This window comes from Oryctolagus cuniculus, chromosome 5 (genome assembly GCF_964237555.1).
Source record: "Oryctolagus cuniculus chromosome 5, mOryCun1.1, whole genome shotgun sequence".
Taxonomy (NCBI): Eukaryota; Metazoa; Chordata; class Mammalia; order Lagomorpha; family Leporidae; genus Oryctolagus; species Oryctolagus cuniculus.
In genome coordinates this window covers 45,449,678-45,467,740 of record NC_091436.1, presented here as the reverse complement: position 1 = coordinate 45,467,740, position 18,063 = coordinate 45,449,678, and the positions used below count along the sequence as shown (strand labels likewise).

At 38.2% G+C, this 18,063-nt stretch overlaps 1 protein-coding gene and 1 pseudogene across 6 annotated transcripts in view; one reads left to right on the top strand and one right to left on the bottom strand.

Moving 5' to 3' along the window:
• The window catches only part of NKAIN2 (sodium/potassium transporting ATPase interacting 2), a 1,172,348-nt gene that overhangs the window by 753,364 nt on the left and 400,921 nt on the right, over positions 1–18,063 (top strand). The window lies entirely within an intron of this gene.
• Positions 9,525–9,624, bottom strand: LOC127493333 (U6 spliceosomal RNA; annotated as a pseudogene).

Below are 18,063 nucleotides of genomic sequence, written 5' to 3'. Positions count from 1 at the left end.
TCTTTGTTGGAGGATCTTTATTACAAATTAAACTCTGCCTTGGTTGTCAGTCTACATAGATTTTCTTTTTTACGTGTTTTTTTTTTTTTTTTGACAGGCAGAGTGGACAGTGAGAGAGATAGAGACAGAGAGAAAGGTCTTCCTTTGCCATTGATTCACCCTCCAATGGCCGCCACAGCCAGCGTGCTGCAGCCGGCGCATCGCTCTGATCCGAAGTCAGGAGCCAGGTGCTTCTTCTGGTCTCCCATGCGGGTGCAGGGCCCAATCACTTGGGCCATCCTCCACTGCACTCCCTGGCCACAGCAGAGAGCTGGCCTGGAAGAGGGGCAACTGGGACAGAATCCGGCGCCGCAACCGGGACTAGAACCCAGTGTGCCGGCGCCACAGATGGAGGATTAGCCTAGTGAGCTCAGTGCTGGCTAGTCTACATAGATTTTCAACATCTTCATATCACTATTTTGTAAATTGTTTGCACCCAGAAATTTTTCCATTTCTTCTAGATTTTCCAATTTATTGTCAAAAAGTTGTATGTTATAATTACTAATGATTCTTTTTATTTCAGCGACATACATTGTATAATCCCTTTTTCATCTTTGATTAGATTAATTTGGGTTATCCACCCCCCCCCCTTTTGGGTTAGGACAATGGTGTATTAATTTTGTTTATTTTTTCAAAAAGCCAGCTCTTCATTTCACTGATCTTTTGTATGGGTTTTTTGGTTTCAATCCTGTTTATTTTTTCTCTGATTTTCATTATTTCTGTCCTCCAAATAATTTTTGGTTAGATTTGTTAATGTTTTTCTAGGTCCTTGAGTTGCAATGTTAGATCATTTATCTGATATCTTCCCAATTTCTTGATATAGGCACCAATTGCTATAAACTTTCCTCTTAGCCCTACTTTTGCTATATCCCATAAGTTTTGATATATTGTCTTATCATCTTCCTTTGCTTTAAGGAATATTAAATTTTCCTTTTGATTTATTCTTTGACTCATTGTTCATGCAAGAGCATGTTTTTCAGTTTCCATGTGTTTGCATATTTTTTATAGTTTCTTAGGTTGTTAATTTTCAGCTTATCGCAGTGTAGTCAGAAAAGATATAGGTATGATTTTAGTGTTTTTGAATCTTTTGACACTTTCTTTTTGGCCTACAATATGGTCTATCATAGAGAATGTTCCATACCTCAATGAAAAGAAAGTGTATTCCATGGCTGTGGGAAGAAATGTTCTGTAAATATCCATTATATCAATTTGGTCAATAGTGTAAGATTAACTCTTTAGTTTCTTTGTTGATTTTTTGCCTAGTTGATCTGTCCATTGATGAAAATGGTGTGTTGAAATCCCTCTTTATGACTATACTGAAATGTATATACATCTTGCTTTATATCCCTTACCTTTTAGCATTAGGGGCATATACATTTACTATATTCACATCTTCTTGTTGAGGTGATCCCTTCATCATTATATAATGATTTTCTTTTTCCACTCTTTCATTTTTAGTCTGTTTGTATCTTTGTTGGTGAGGTGTATTTCTTGTAGGCAGCATATAGATGACTCTTAAATTTAATCCATTCAGCCAGTCTGTATCTTTTGACTGCTTAATTTAGTCCATTTATATTAAAAGTTATCATTTATATCTAATGACTTGGTCTTGCAATTTTATATATATATATATATATATATATATATATATATATATATTCCTATCATTTATTTTGGATCTGCTTTGTTTTATTATTAGGAGGTTTTCTGACTTTACATTCTTTCATGATGCTAGTTATCCTCTGTTTCAGTATGTAGTACATCACTAAGTATCATTCGTAAGGCTGTCCTGGTGGTAACAAATTCTTTCAATTTTTTGTTTGTTTTGGAAGGTCTTTATTTCACCTTCACTTATAAATAAGAGCTTTGCTGGGTACAGTATTCTGGGCTGATTCTTTTTTTCTTTGTGGACTTGGACTTTATCTTTCCTTTATCTCAATCTGTAAGGTTTCTGTTGAGAAATCTGGTGTCAATCTAATTGGAGATCTTTTAAGGTAATCTTGCAGTTCACTCGCACATTTTAGGATCTTTTCTTTCTGTTTTATTTTTGAAAGTCTGAATATAATGTGTTGCAGTGATGATCTTTTCTGATCATGTCTATTTGGGCTACTATGTGCTTTCTGTACTTGGATATACAAAGATACTCCATTATTTTTGTCCAAAATAGATAAATTTTCTGATATTTTTTCACTGAATAATTTTTCTAAGTCATTCTGCTTTTTTACTCATTCAGGAATGTCTAAAACAGATATATTTTGTCATCTGATGTTATCCCATGGATCCTGAATACTATTTTTGATTTTTCTTATTTATTTTGGTCTATTTCAAAAGCTTTGTCTTCCAGATGATATATTTTTTCTTCTGCCTCACTGAGTCTCATCTTTAGGCTGTTGGCTATATATAATTTTTCATTTAGAAGCTGGTGTTTATTTTCTGTCAACCTCATTTCCATTTTTTATAATTTAGGTTATACACTTTTCATGGATTTCATATATACATATTTAGGAACATGATGATACTTTCCACCCTACCCTCCCTCCTGCCCAAGCTCCAACACTTCTCCCTCTTCCCTCTCCTGTTCCCACTCTTAATTTCTACAAAGATCTATTTTCAGTTTACTTAATTTCATAAGGTTAGACCTATGCTAAGTAAAGACTTCAACAAATAATATGAAAAAGAACAAAAAAGAAAACACTGTTCCTAAACAAGAGACAAGGACTATAAACAATTGTGCTTCAGAGACTGTGGAGAGCAGCTTAAGATCACTCAGTGGTTGTTCCTATCCATTCTGTGACTTGAACAGTGGGAGCTGCAGACTAGTCTTCAGTGGTGGGCTGAGCACTGCAGTCTTCAGTAGGGAACTGCTGAATAGGCACAGACAGCACTTGCTTGCCTTCAGCCCAGTCTGCAACCTCAGACTGAGTAGCAGGAAACTCAGGAGCTGGGGCAGTCCATTTGCCCTAAAATTCCTCCTGGGTCACAGCTTTTGCAGCCTACTCTTCTTTCTCAATATCTTCAGTATCTCTATAGAAGTAGAGATCAGGCATGACCTCTCATGAGTGTTCAGAGCAAATGATACCACACAGAACCTCCTTTGCCAGCACCCACCACCACACCAGACCCACTGGGTGGGCTCCCTTGTGTCATGGATAGCAATGTCCACATAGCACAAAGCAATGGTATGCAGGTCCATGTAAGATGGGTCTGTGAGAGGCTGGTGGCCATCCCTGGGATCAGTAACCACCAAAAGACATGGCTTCCAGAAGCTGCCTGGATCTAGTTAGTGAAGGTTCGAGGTGTGAAGCAGCCAGCAAAGGGAGTAGCTCAAGTGGCAGCAGCAAACTTCAGCACAGCTCTCTGGACAGCATTCCTGGAGGATATCGCAAAGACTTCAGCAGGGTTTTCAATGGCAACGATGGCACGAGCCGCCAAGAGAAGTTTCTCCCAGGTCCCCTTCAGATTTATGATGTAGATGCATCACCCTTCCTTCTGTAGATGTACTGTCCCATTTGGAAGTCAACGTTGGTGCCACTTAAGTGGGTTCCTGTTGCAAGGAATTTGATGTCATGCCCCTCCTCCTTTGCAGAACAGCTTCCCTTTAAGTTGTGATGACTTCCCTTTAAGTTACACTGTGAATTAAGAATAATGCCTTATGGACCTCTTGCCAGCTAGTGCAGGAAGGCTCCACTGTATTTTTTATTTGACATCCTGAATTCTTAGTTTCTAATTTTTCCATTCAATTTTTCCTAATGCTTCTATTTCCTTGTGCAGTTCTCAGCCTTATTGTTCACAGATTTCTTTAACTTGTGTAATCACTTCTATGTGTTTTTGAGAAATCTCAAAAATCACTCTTTTGAATTCCTTTTCATTCATTTCTTCAATTCCCTCATCTTCACAGTATAATATTGAAATATCATTTGTTCCTTTTGGGGAGTCATATGTCCTTCTTTTTCATGTTTCTCATATATCTATACTTATTGTATACACATCTGGAGAAACATTTATTAATAGCTCCTCTGAGATAATTTTTATTTTTTTATTTTTATTTTTTTATTTAGTAAATATAAATTTCCAAAGTACAGTTTATGGATTACAATGGCTTCCCCCCCACCAATAATTTCCCTCCCACTCACACCCCTCCCATCTCCCGCTCCCTCTCCCATTCCATTCACATCAAGATTCATTTTCAATTATCTTTATATACAGAAGATCAATTCAGTATATATTAAGTAAAGATTTCATCAGTTTGCACCCACACAGAAAAACAAAGTGTAAAATACTGTTTCAGTACTAGTTATAGCATTACTTCACATTGGATAACACATTAAGGACAGATCCCTCATGAGAAGTAAGTACACAGTGACTCCTGTAGTTGACTTAACAATTTGAAACTCTTGTTTATGGCATCAGTAATCTCCCTAGGCTCTAGTCATGAGTTGCCAAGGCTATGGAAGCCTTTTGGGTTCACCGACTTCGATCTTTTTTGTTTGCCAATTTAATTTCCTTTGGGTAAATTCAAAGGAGTGGTATGGCTGTGTTGTATGGTAGGGTTATATTCAGGTTTCTGAGGAATCTCCAGACTGACTTCCATAGTGGATTAACCAGTTTGCATTCCCACCAACAGTGGGTTAGTGTCCCTTTTTCTCCACATCCTCTCCAGCATCTATTTTTGGTAAATTTCTGAATGTGAGCCATTCTAAATGGGGTGAGGTGAAACCTCATTGTGGTTTTGATTTGCATTTCTCTGATTGCTAGTGATCTTGAACATTTTTTCATGTGTCTGTTGGCCATTTGGATTTCCTCTTTTGAAAAATGTCTATTGAGGTCCTTGGCCCACCTCTTAAGTGGGTTGTTTTTGGAACATGAATCTGTGTATAGTAGGCTGCCTGCACCTCCTGTGGATATCCAGAGAGTGTGTGCTGGGTAGGGCCAGAGAATTTTGGCCTGCATTTGTGGGTAGAGAAAAAAATCCAGGTAAACATCCATGTTTTGCATGACAGCTCTCTTCTGTAGTTGGTAGGGTAAAGGGGATGATCACCTCTACCTCCTCTGTGCCAAGGTGAGCCTCTCTGCACCTGCACCACCACCCCCACTCACTCAGATGTGCGAACCACACAAAGAATCTGTGCAGTTTGTAGTGTTAGCCTTGAGCCCTCCACTCAGGGAATTCTAAGCTTCTGGAGTTGCACTTAGTAATCACCCTAAGACTCAGCTATACCTTATGTCTTTATGGGTTTCTGGGTGGGCCAGGCTTCAGGGGATCCACTCTTTGCCCCATGAGCCTCTCTGTCCAATGAGAGAGTTAGTCGGTCCCTGAATCTGGTGGTTGGTGGGAGACAAGAAGAGGAATGATATGCCAAGTGGGCCCCCTGCCATTTTGCCATCTGTCAACTCGTCCACCTGCTCTCAGAGTCAGTGGGGACCATGTGGCTCTCCCCCAGACAGTATCACCAGTAGATCATGGGCTTCTGTGGACTCCTCATATAGCTCTGGGGCAAGCACCTGCCCACCAACCACCAGCTATGGAAGTCACTGGTGGTATTCCATGAGCTGCTGCATGTCTGTACAATACTCATAATGGAGTTTATTCCATGCACCTTTATATTTTCATGTATTTTGATGATTAATATATCATTGGTATGAGATACATGATTATGATTTATAAGCAAATGTTTAAAATATAAATAATAACAAAGCATTCTAATTTATACTGGTACAAAATCATAAATGTTTGTAACAACTGGAATGAAAGTATGGATTGAAGAAAATTAATTTATAATACTAAACTAGAATTTTAATGAAAATCAACTTAATATTTAGAATTTTACACTTTTCAAGTTTGTGACAATAAATATATGTTAGGATTAAAAATCAGATGCATTCAGGAGGAACAGGCCTTGTTAGCCATATTAAGGTAATAATTTCATATGTTTTCATAAAATTAATTAGGTGTGTAAATAAGGGTCCAGTAATAATAGCATCATAGATGAACTGCTACCCTTTCACATCCAGGATCATTCTACATCTAATCCAAAATTTTAACTACAATTAGTTTAGTGGTTTGGGATTATTACCTGATAAGCAGTAGTTCTCCATTAGAATGAATATAAAGCACATAATTTATCACAGTTAGGCATAATTGGCTATCTTAGTCTCTGTTCTGTAGATGCCAAGAACAGAGAAAACATGAATAGCAATTCTCATCTCAGTATCCCAAAAGAACAGTTTTAGGTCATTTCCTGCCAAGTGCGGATATGAATGTAAACTAAATTCACTCCTAACTACTGAAACAGAGAGCACTTATATCTAACAATAAAATGTTATTTTATCTTCCTGAGAGTTATTTACCTATCTTTATTTTCGTATCCCATCTTCTCCCTCCCTCATTCTTTTCAAAAAACATTTCCTCTTTGTATTTGCCTCCCAAACCACCCCCCAATCTCTCTCACAAACAATGCACGCAGAATTACACACGCATGAGTTCTGATGTAAATTAGGAAGCACCAATCAGGCAGGAAATGTATGAGGAGGAATATGATTATGATATGCATAACATACAATTTGCATGAATATATGTCACTCTTTTAAAATAGATTCTGAAATAACTTTAGATAATGAAGATTGAACAGACATTTCTACCTAAAAATTTTTAAAATGCCATTTCTTTTCAGTTAAGAAAACTGAAAAGTGATCGCTGTTAAATATAAGAGTGGGAATAAGAGAGGGAAGAGATGTGCAATAAGAGACATGCTCAAGCTGACTTACCTAAAACGGTAAAGTTAGAAACATACCAGGGGATTCCAATTCAATCCCATCAAAGTGGCATGTACCAATGCCATCTCACTAGTCCCAGTGATCAATTTCTGTTCACAATTGATCATAATCATAGGACTAAGAACCAAAGGGATCATATAAACAAGAATAGTGTCTGCAAATACTAGCTGATAGAATCAAAATGGAGAGAATGATCCAACATGGGAAGTGAGATACACAGCAGAACCATAGAATGGCAGATGTCCTAAACAGCACTCTGGCCTCAGAATCAGCCTTTAAGGCATGCGGATCTGGCTGAAAAGCCCATGAAAATATTTCAGGCATGGAAAGCCAAGACACTCTGGGGAAAAAAAAAAAAAAAAAAAAAAAAAAAAAAAAAAAAAAAAAAACACCTAAATGAAAGATCTCTGTGAGTGAGATCCCAGTGGAAAGAACGGGTCATCAAAGAAGGAAGTACCTTTCTCTGAAGGGAGGAGAGAACTTCCACTTTGACCATGGCCTTGTCTAAATATGATCAGAGTCAGTGAACTCAGGGGGCTTCCATAGCCTTGGCAGCTCATGACAAGAGCCTAGGGTGATTACTGAGGCCGTAAACAGGAGTGTCAATTTGTTAAGTCAACAACAGGAGTCACTGTGCACTTATTCCTTATGTAGGATCTCTGTCCTTAGTGTGCTGTACATTGTGATTTAATGCTATAACTATTACTCAAACAGTATTTTTCACTTTATGTTTCTGTGTGGGAGCAAACTGTTGAAATCCTTACTTAATGTATGCTAAACTGATTTTCTGTATATAAAGAGAATCGAAAATGAATCCTCATGTGAATGGAAGGGGAGAGGGGGTGGGAAAGGGGAGGGTTGCGGGTGGGAGGGACGTTATGGGGGGGAAGCCATTGTAATCCATAAGCTGTACTTTGGAAATTTATATTCATTAAATAAAAGTTAAAAAAATGTCATTTCTAATAATCAGCATTTTTCATCCAGAGACTATTAAAATTGAAAAAAACAATAATATTTAGTTCCCAGTATTGGCAAGCTATTGGCAGAATTGTTAAAAAATCTATGTTCTGGGCCGGCGCCGCGGCTCACTAGGCTAATCCTCCGCCTTGCGGCACCGACACACCGGGTTCTAGTCCCAGTTGGGGCACCGGATTCTGTCCTTGTTGCCCCTCTTCCAGGCCAGCTCTCTGCTGTGGCCAGGGAGTACAATGGAGGATGGTCCAAGTGCTTGGGCCCTGCACCCCATGGGAGACCAGGAGAAGCACCTGGCTCCTGCCATTGGATCAGCGCGGTGCGCTGGCTGCAGCACGCCGGCCGCGGCGGCCATTGGAGGGTGAACCAATGGCAAAGGAAGACCTTTCTCTCTGTCTCTCTCTCACTGTACACTCTGCCCGTCAAAAAAAAAAAAAAAAAAAATCTATGATCTACAGTGCAAGTGATGTTGAAATGTGGTGTCATATTTATGATCCACAAGAGTTTTCAGAGTACTTAAAATCAAGAGAAATAAGGAAACAAATTATTACTTTGGAGTTATGAATTTTCTCATATCTTGAAACATACTTTTTAAATTCATATATTGATGAATAGATCGAGCTCTGTCACCATTAAAATATGTATTTACTCCTCCTTCAGTTCCATAAGCAAATTAAAAATGGCAAAATAATTTCAAAACCAGAAAATTTGGATCAATATTATCCTGTAAATATGTTATCTAGTAGGTATGCCAAATATTTTTCTCAAAAATCTTGAGGATAACAGAAAACTAAACTGTTTTGACACATGTGTTTGGTATGAATGGAGATTTTATTAAAATAATATTTTCAAATAACTTTCATCATAAAATATTTTATCCACTTGGTCCTTAAGTTAGATTGAAATTATCTGAAGATAAATATGATAATAACATAAATAAAATTTTAGAGAGCATAATTAATTCATAAATAGTTTCTTAAACAGAAAATATTATTGTGAGTAGTAAGCTATGTTGCAGTTGTACTTTAAATATAAAGAGTAAGAATTTTATTTAATTTACCAGTGATGATTTTTACATTGCTTGAGGTGTATGACACTACATGGGTATACAAATAGCTGAGATTTCTATTGGAGTTTAAAAGCTGAGGGCCAGCATTGTGGCAAAGTGGGTAAAGCCACTGCCTGCAATGCTGGCATCCCATATGTGTGCTACTTAATGCCCTGGCTGCTCCACTTCTGATACAGGTTCCTGCTAATGTCCTGGGAAAGCAGCAGAACATGGCCCAGATAGTTGGGTTCCTGCTACCTATGTGGGAGACCTGGAAAAAGCTCCTGGCTCCTAGCTTCAGCCTGGCCCAGTGTCTGGTCATTGTAGCCATTTGGGGAGTGAACCAGTAAATGAAGATCTCTGCCTCTCTCTCTGTGGCTCTGACTTTCAAATGAATGAATGAATGAATAGCTGAAATCTATTAATGCACTCTTAATGAAAGGTGGTGGGGAAAGCAAGAAATAGAAAAAAGGGAGAAATGGAGAAGCAGGAAAAAAGGGATGGAGGCAAAATGGAACAAAGTTACAAAGTTAAAAAAATAACACAGACCCTTTGGAATTCTGATTTAAATTACATTAAATTTACCATTTAATATGGTGTACATTATTTCAACATAATGTCTGCTAATCTAGAAATAGATGTTATTCAATATATTTTCAATGTCTTTCAATAAAATGCTATGGTTTTCTTTTTTTATTTAGAACACTTCACAGAGTTATTTATAATCATTGCACAGGGACCATGCTAATTTCCTTATAATTCCAATTTTAGTATATGTGCTGTCAAAGCAAGCATAATGGTCTTGTTTTTAGTATATGTGCTGCCGAAGCAAGCACTAATGGTCTTCTTTTTAAAAAGTTAATGGTCATCTTTTTTTTAAACTGGCAACCGATGAATGTCAATAAATTTTTCTTTCAGAGAAAAATCAGTATAGGTGGGATGTCATTTTCTGAACCAAGTTTGAATGACTACAGAGATATTGTTACTTATTTGGTCTACAGGGATCAGAGAGCTCATGAATGGAAGGAGAGAAATTGAAAACCATCATGAACTAGGAAGTGTATGAAGAAAACTGAGAATTACCATTCAGTTACTTTCAGGACAACTTACTAGAATTAATTTCTTTAGCATTTAAATCCAATCATGTTCTCTTTATTTATTGGATGCTTCACTTAAGAATCTTCTTAAAGACAAACCTAAATTTTTGACAATGTTAAAGCTGAAAGGAACTCATAAGAATGCAATGAAACACAATTCAGTTTTGTCAATCTAGCTATGTTATCTAAAATCATTTAATTAAATTAATAATTAAAAATAAAACATGCATGATCAATTTAGTGCTATCATGTACACTAAGATGGGGTTTGTGGGAATTTTTCCCTTTGCTTCTGCAAGTTTCTCATATACATATCATATTAGTGTTACTACTGAGAAAAATGGACACCTAATTTTCAGTGAGAATTAATGTGCTTATTGTCTAGAAATACTCAGTATAAAGATGTTGATGTAGCTGCAGGTAGGCTTGAACTTCAACAAGAGTTGGCCAGTACTTCCCGATGTGTAGAGGTACTTGTCAGTCAAGAAAGATAATTTTAATAGAAGAACCTATAACAAAGGTACTACCAGCTGAAATGTAAACACATTTAGGAAACACAAATAGTATTGTTCTAGTTTTTGAAATGGTATTGCACTTAGAGATAATGAATAAGTGGAAAATGAATAGTTTATACTTTGAAGAAGCCCTGACAATTATAAATAGTGTTCATCAAGAAAGCACATTCATCAAAAGACTATTAGAACTTATAAACAAGTGCAGCAAAGTTGCAGCATACAAAATAAACACTTAAGAGAAACAATTCTTAGGAGAAATGTTATTAACAATAGCTACAAAATTTAAAAATACCTAGGGAAAAGTTTAACCAAGAATATGAAGGAACTCTACAATGAAAATTGAAACGCATATTTTTTAAAGATTTGTTTATCTATTTGTAAGTCAGAATTACACAGAGACAGGAGATACAGAGAGAGAGTCTTCCATCCAATGGTTCGCTCCCCAATTGGCTCAACCGCCAGAGCTGCGCCGATCCGAAGCCAGGAGTCAGAAGCTTCTTCCAGGTCTCCCATGTGGATTCAGGGGCCCAAGGGTTTGGGCCATCTTCTACTGCTTTCCCAGGCCACAGAAGAGTGCTGAATCGGAAGTGGAGCAGCTAGGTCTTGAACCAGCTCCCGTATTGGATGCTGTATGTGAAATAACATTTCCTTGCTAATGTGTTTAGGAAAATTTATTCTTGACAGGTAGAGTTATGGACAGTGAGAGAGAGAGACAGAAAGAAAGGTCTTCCTTCCGTTGGTTCCTTCCCCAAAATTACTGCTACCGACAGTGCTGCACCGCTCCGAAGCCAGGAGCCAGGTGCTTCCTCCTGGTCTACCATGCGGGTACAGGGGCCCAAGCACTTGGGCCATCCTCCGCTGACCTCCCAGGCCACAGCAGAGAGCTGGACTGGAAGAGGAACAACTGGGACTAGAACCCAGCACCTATATGGGATGCCGGCGCCACAGGAGGAGGATTAACCAAGTGAGCCATGGCACCAGCCCCAGAAAATTTATTCTTAACACTACTGCTTTCTAGGCCACGGAACTAAAGAGAAGGCATTCCTAGAGACAAATAACAAATTAAATCAACCTATACCTTCTGGGGCTAATTTCCTCATACAGTCCTGCATTTGTGATTTCAATGGCCTGAACAAATTCCACACCACACACACACACACACACACACACACAAGCCAGTTCCTTGTAATATGGATTACATGTATCCCCAAAAATATTAATTTGCTGATGCAGTATAACATGAATTGAGTGGCCCATTTACATTAACATGTGACACAAAATCAAAAAAAAATTTGAAGATTGCAAATCTCTGACATAATATCTGGAAAAAAAACTGTAAAGAAATGTCAGGTTAAACTCTAGTTCCATCATGATTGTATGTTGAGTACTAATCACCAATGACAGCTGAAAGGGATAGAAAACCCCTCTTGACATCAAAGTGATGATACTGTTATCCGTATTCAGAATAATATTACTGATAACAGGCATTGTTCTGTAAGATTGTTTTATGATCCATGTTTTCTTTAGGATGAGAGAAGAATATTGGAGCTGAATATTGTGTTCCTTAAAATTTTCTTACCCTAGTATTAATATTGCTTCATCATCTTTCATTTAATTGATATAGTATAAATATTTTCATTTCTTTACTGTTAATTGTACAGATCATTTTGCTAAGATGTGTCTTCTACAAGTAGTATGTTGATAAACTTTTTTGGTTATTTTTGTGAATCTATCTTTCAATAGACCAATTTAATCTATATTAATTATCATTATCGATATGAATGGCCATTTCTTTCACTTTGGAGTGTGTGTATGTGTTTATGCACTGTTTTCTTTTATCTCCTGTTCTACTTTATATTGGATCTATAAGTTTATTTTTCCTTTCCTTCTTTCTTGGTTTGGAAGCCTCATAATTTATTTGTACTCCACCCAGGTTTACTTTTAATGTGTTTGCTTATTTAGAGCTATGGTTCATTAACATAACTATGTTCCTACCAAGTAATATAAAGAATATGATTTCTCTACTCCCAATCTTCACCCATCAGCCTTATGCTATCATTATTTACTTTTCCATTTCTGGCTTTAAAAAGCCCTTCCATTTAGTATTATTTCTCTTGATGTTTATTAATGTACATTAATCATTAAATTGAATGATTTGATCACTCCTATACCTCATCAGATGTGCAGATTTGTTTTACTAAAGAATATCATCTAGAAGACTCTTGAGAGTCAATAATTGTGACATGTTTTTTGTCTTTGGAAATATCTGTAGTTATACCTTATTCTTTTCAGTGCTAGTTTTGCAGAGCGCAGAATTCAGGATTAATTTATTAAAAGTTCTGATTTAAAACCATTAAGATATTGCTTCATTGTACAAATATTTTATTGCTGATGTGAAAACTAGTGTCGGCCTCTCCATTATTTCTTGATGGGATTGTATACTTTTTTCTATTGCTCTTAGGGTTTTTCCTTGAATGTTCTAAAATTTTACCAAGGTTTCTCCAAAAGAAATTGTCTTGTTATACTGCTTTAAACATGGTATGATGTTTCACCTTGAAAGCTCATGTCTTTCTTCAGCTCTGGAAAATACCATTTTTTGTATGATTACTGAATTATTTTAACTCTATTCTATTATCTTTACAGCACACTGGTTACTTCCTTGAGTTTCTAGTATCTGGAGTATCCCCTTTCTCATCAATGACTTCAAAAAAAATTTTTAAAGATTTATTTATTTATTTGAAAGTCAGTGTTGCACAGAGAAAGAAGGAGAGGCAGAGGCAGAGGCAGAGGCAGAGACAGAGGCAGAGAGAGAGAGAGAGAAAGATCCTCCATCTGCTGGTTCACTCCCCAATTGGCTACAAAAACCAGAGCTGCACTAATCTGAGCTTCCTCCAGGTCTCCCATGGGTGTGCAGGGGCCCAAGCACTTGGGCCATCCTCTACTGCTTTCCCAGGCCACAGCAGAGAGCTGGATCAGAAGTTGAACAGCTGGGACTCAAACTGGCACCCACATGGGATGCCGGCACTGCAAGTGGCAGCTTCACCTACCAAATCACAGTGCTTTCTCCTAAAAATTCTTAATGCATATTTTAATAAATATTTCTAGCTATTAGTAATAGGAAAGAGGCCTTTTATATTACCTTAGTCTGCCATGATGATGGATTTAGTATAGTTCTGTATACAAAGCATTGAAAAAAGATGTGGTCTCTCTGAGAAACAGCTGAAGTCTTCTAATTTCTTGATCCACCAAAATCCGTCTGACTTGGAAAAGTTTGAAAGTATAGGTAATCCAATTAAGTAACTTAGCAAGTATAAATTTTTCTCTTTAGTATAGCTTAATTATAACCATTTGCTGTGTGTGTGTGTGTGTATGTCTATATACATTGATACAGGAAAGTTAGTTTCCTTTCAAACTCCTAGTCAACTGAAGAAATACAGATTGTGTCACCCTATCCTTCAACTTCTTTTTTATGCATATTTTTGCTTTCCTCCTATCTTTAGTATTCACAGCTGTTAATTTACTACAAGACTGTTTTCTTTTTTTTTTTTTTTTTTTTTTTTTACTTTTTAAACTTTTATTTAGTAAATATAAATTTCTAGAGTACAGTTTATGGATTACAATGGCTTTTCCCCCATAACTTCCCTTCCACCCACAACCCTCCCATCTCCCACTCCCTCTCCCATTCCATTCACATCAAGATTCATTTTCAATTATCTTTATATACAGAAGATCAATTTAGTATATATTAAGTAAAGATTTCAACAGTTTGCACCCACACAGAACATAAAGTGTAAAATACTGTTTGAGTACTAGTTTTCCTTACCGTGATCAAATACAATTTGACAATATGAAATGGAAAATTTCTGAAGTAAATAATTTGTCAACTTTAAGGTACAGACTGTTCATAGTAGTATGATGTAATTGTGCACTAACCTGCCCGTCAGTCCTGGAACATAAACTGTCCCTTTGCCCAGCATATCCACTCTGTCTATGCTACCCCCACACAAGTCACTTGGTAGCCTTCTTGCCTATCAGATCAACTGTTGCAGTATTGACAGAGCTTTTGTTCACTTAACCCTTATTTTTACAAAACGATGACCCCAAAGCAGAAAAGTAGTGACACTGGGAATTCAACTGCCAAAAAGAAGCCTTTTTTCCTTTAAGGAAAAAAATATTAAAAAGTACAATGAAATGCATAGAAGAAGGGAAACTTTGCATAACTTTTATTATACTCTCTCATTGAAATGGTTCTAATTTAGTATTAGTTACTTTCAATCTCTTATTTTGCTTTATTTACTTATTTTTTTTCCAAAGTTAAGGGAAAGGTTTATTGTCGGGTAAGGGAAGCCCGACGGGCCAGAGGGAGAGGGCGAGAGAGTAAGAGAAAGAAGAATCAGGAGGACATGTGTGTGAGAAGCAGGTCCTATTATACCTTTGCAGGGGGCAGAGGAATAGGAGCCGCAAATCCCATTAGGGTGGGGGTAGAGATGACACCTGGGTTGGAACATCTAGTCACCCAGCTTGTAGCAATGTTGACGGGGGCCAGAGCCTAACATGGTGTCCAGGGCATATATGGTACCACAGATAAGACAGCATCATTTTACTAACATTCCCCGCATTTTTTTTTTTTTTATAAAGCAGGCATTGTATGGGATTACATCAGCCCAAAAGTCCAGAAGGGGTGGCAGGACAATGATCTCTCTTTTAGAACTACTTTCTGCTGACATGGGGTGACAATTTGCTTTCCACTGGCATGGGGTGATGTCACAATCTCCTGGGTGGGGGCCCAAGTATATCCCTGTAACAGCATTTGGTTGACTGCCTCATTGGTGAAGGCTTTGGTCTGTTCCCTTATCACTAAACAGACAAGATAGTATAAAAGCCAGGGTGGGTATAGCAGCCAATGGTCCTAGGAGTGGCATTAACAAAGTAATGAGAGGATTTTATAGAGGAGAGGAAATGAAGGGGCCTCTGGACCCTAGTAAAAACTATTAGATGGATGTGGTTTTACATAGCCTGATGGGTTAACGTAATAACAACACTGTTAAGGCCCATCTGTTCCAAAGTAACATGCCTGTTAATGAGGTGATATGGTTATGGAGACCTCAGATGGCAACAGCTGAGGTCTTAGTGGACCTAGTGACCTCCTCTTGTAACTGTTGAAGTTGTTTTGGAGTTGGTTGGTCAAGATAATGTTGTGGCCCAAAGCTATTCCTGAGATCACTACTTAGGGGAGAGAGGCTGTAAAGCTGATCCCAGCCATGACTGGGAGAAAGGTCACTCAGCTCTTGCTGGTAAAGGGGTTTGTCTGTAGAAAAATTCTGAAGAATCATACAACATTAAGTGGGAGAAAGGATCATCAATACACACAGGTTGGAAATACAGCTATTGATGTTAGAGTAGAGGCTATGATTACAAAGGCATGAGGCCCCATTTGTTGACCCCAGGGTCTAGAACAAAGGACAGAGTCATTATTGAAGGACCTAACACAGGCACTGTCTAAGCCATGAATAAGTTTTCCAATTGAGAGGCAAATAGAAATTGACAGAAGGGACTTGATAATAATTAGGTGGGCTTTAAGGACTTGCCAGTTATGAGGCCCAGGCCTGTCTGTCTCTTCAGATGGGTTACATCAAAGGGAGGTGTGAATCTACTTGGAAAGGAACTCTGTTGACTTCCACTAGCTTTCTGGCCTGTGAGGGGAGCTGGCCAGGTAAATCCAGGTGGTATCTCTAATAGGAAATGTACAGTTCTGCCTGCAATGTTGCTGAACCTATTTGGTCATCCCCTCAGCAGTGGTTACTTTGGAAGCTGGGCCAACTGAAGGGCTTTTCAGCCTAGAGCCAATAAGATCTGCAGCTCTGACCTGGGCATTCTTTGATTCCATGGCAGTTGCATTTCCAGAGCTGCCAGGGCTCTTCATAAGGTGACTTCTGCTGAAGCCCTGGCTTTCCACATCAAAAGTCACTGCAGTGGACTGGTCTGTTGAGTCTCCTGATGGCAGATCAATGTGCAAAGCAACCATTAGTATGCCTGACACCTATCTTCACATTGCTTCTGATGCTGAGCTTTCTTTTCCTCCTGGTTTTTGTTAAAGCAGACCAGAGGATGGAAGTCAAGGGGGTGCTCAAGTCCCATCTCTAAATCTTTGGTGGCATAAACTAGAAGTCTATAGACACAGGCATGTTCTGATAGTGGATTTTTTGTTGTTGTTGTTTTGTTTTGTTTTGTTTCTGTGAGGTAGACAATGCCAATCAGGAAAGCTATGTCCTTACTTTAAAACTTTCTCTCCCTTTGTTTGGTTTGAAAAGAAAGGTTTTGTCTGTTTACTGTGCCCATGACAAAGTAAATCAAGCTGTGAAATTATCATTTAAGTTCTCATTTTGACTTTGCTATTATTATATAAAAGGGTTAGCCATTGCTTCTATAATGTCTAAAGATCAAATTGTATATCCTGGAGAGTCCTTCAATATAGAGTCAGTTTCCCACCTCAAAGAGAATAGAGAAATGAGAGAACAAGTCAGGGACCTTGCTAGATTCAAAGAGAGAAATTCCTTTAAGCTGAATATCCAGCTACAGCTGAACCAAATTCTCATGCATGAGATTGTTATTTACCCAAGACATCTTTTAGATTCTACCTGAATTTGAGTCTACTATTTTTTTTTTACCCAAAGAACCCAGTAGGTAGGCCACGGATGCCTTTGTCAGTAGTCAGCTACTTGGGACTGCCTGTGAAACAAAAGTTCAGGGAGCCCAAAGATGACTGTGGGCTAGGGGCCAATGTGCCAAGGACAAGAAGTCCACTGGAGATTGTTCACCATTATGTTAGGTTTAATAAGAGAGGGCACCCACCAGAGCAGATAGGCACTCCTCCAGAGATTCTGAAGGAGAATCTGATAGGTGACAGACTTAAGGGCAATTAGGCAAAAGGAGATAAGTGTGAAAATAGTAATTAACCCAGTAGGCCTGCTGGTTTGAAGGGCCAGTCTAGAAAATGCTAGCTAATGGGACCAGGAAATCGAGTTTGTAGGAACTGAGGAGAACTGGCAAGGTCAGCTTGACATTTAGTTACAAGGCAGGCACAAAACCCATCAAAAGACCTGATTTTTTTTTTTTTTTCTGGCATGCTCATGATAAAACAAAAGAGCCATCAAAAGAGTGGGATGGGGTGGACTCACTACTCACTTGCTATTCTTATGGTAAAATTTGAACAGGAAGGGGAGGGGCAAAGACCAGTTGAAGAGGGCCAGCTGGTGAAGGCGTAGAGAGGGGTCCCATTCCCAAATTATAGAGAATGTAGATAAGGCAGGGAGAGTAGACTTTGGACAAGGGCTGGTTCTGAGATAAGGTTAGAATTCTCAGGCAGGAAGGGGAGGTACAGCAAGACAGAAAGAGCCAGAGCAGCGAACGTAAAAGAAAGGGGGTTTGACTTTTTAACAAGAGCTTTGGAAATTAAGAGAACTTGAGCCAGAAAAGGTGTATAGCTGAGAGAGGAGAAAGCTTAGACAGAGGAAACTTTCTTGCACTTTCCCAAATGCTCACACAAGTGATAAAGATTTTGATTAGTGTCAGGGTCAAACGTAGACTGGTTGTTGAGATAGGCAACAACTGAGAGGAGG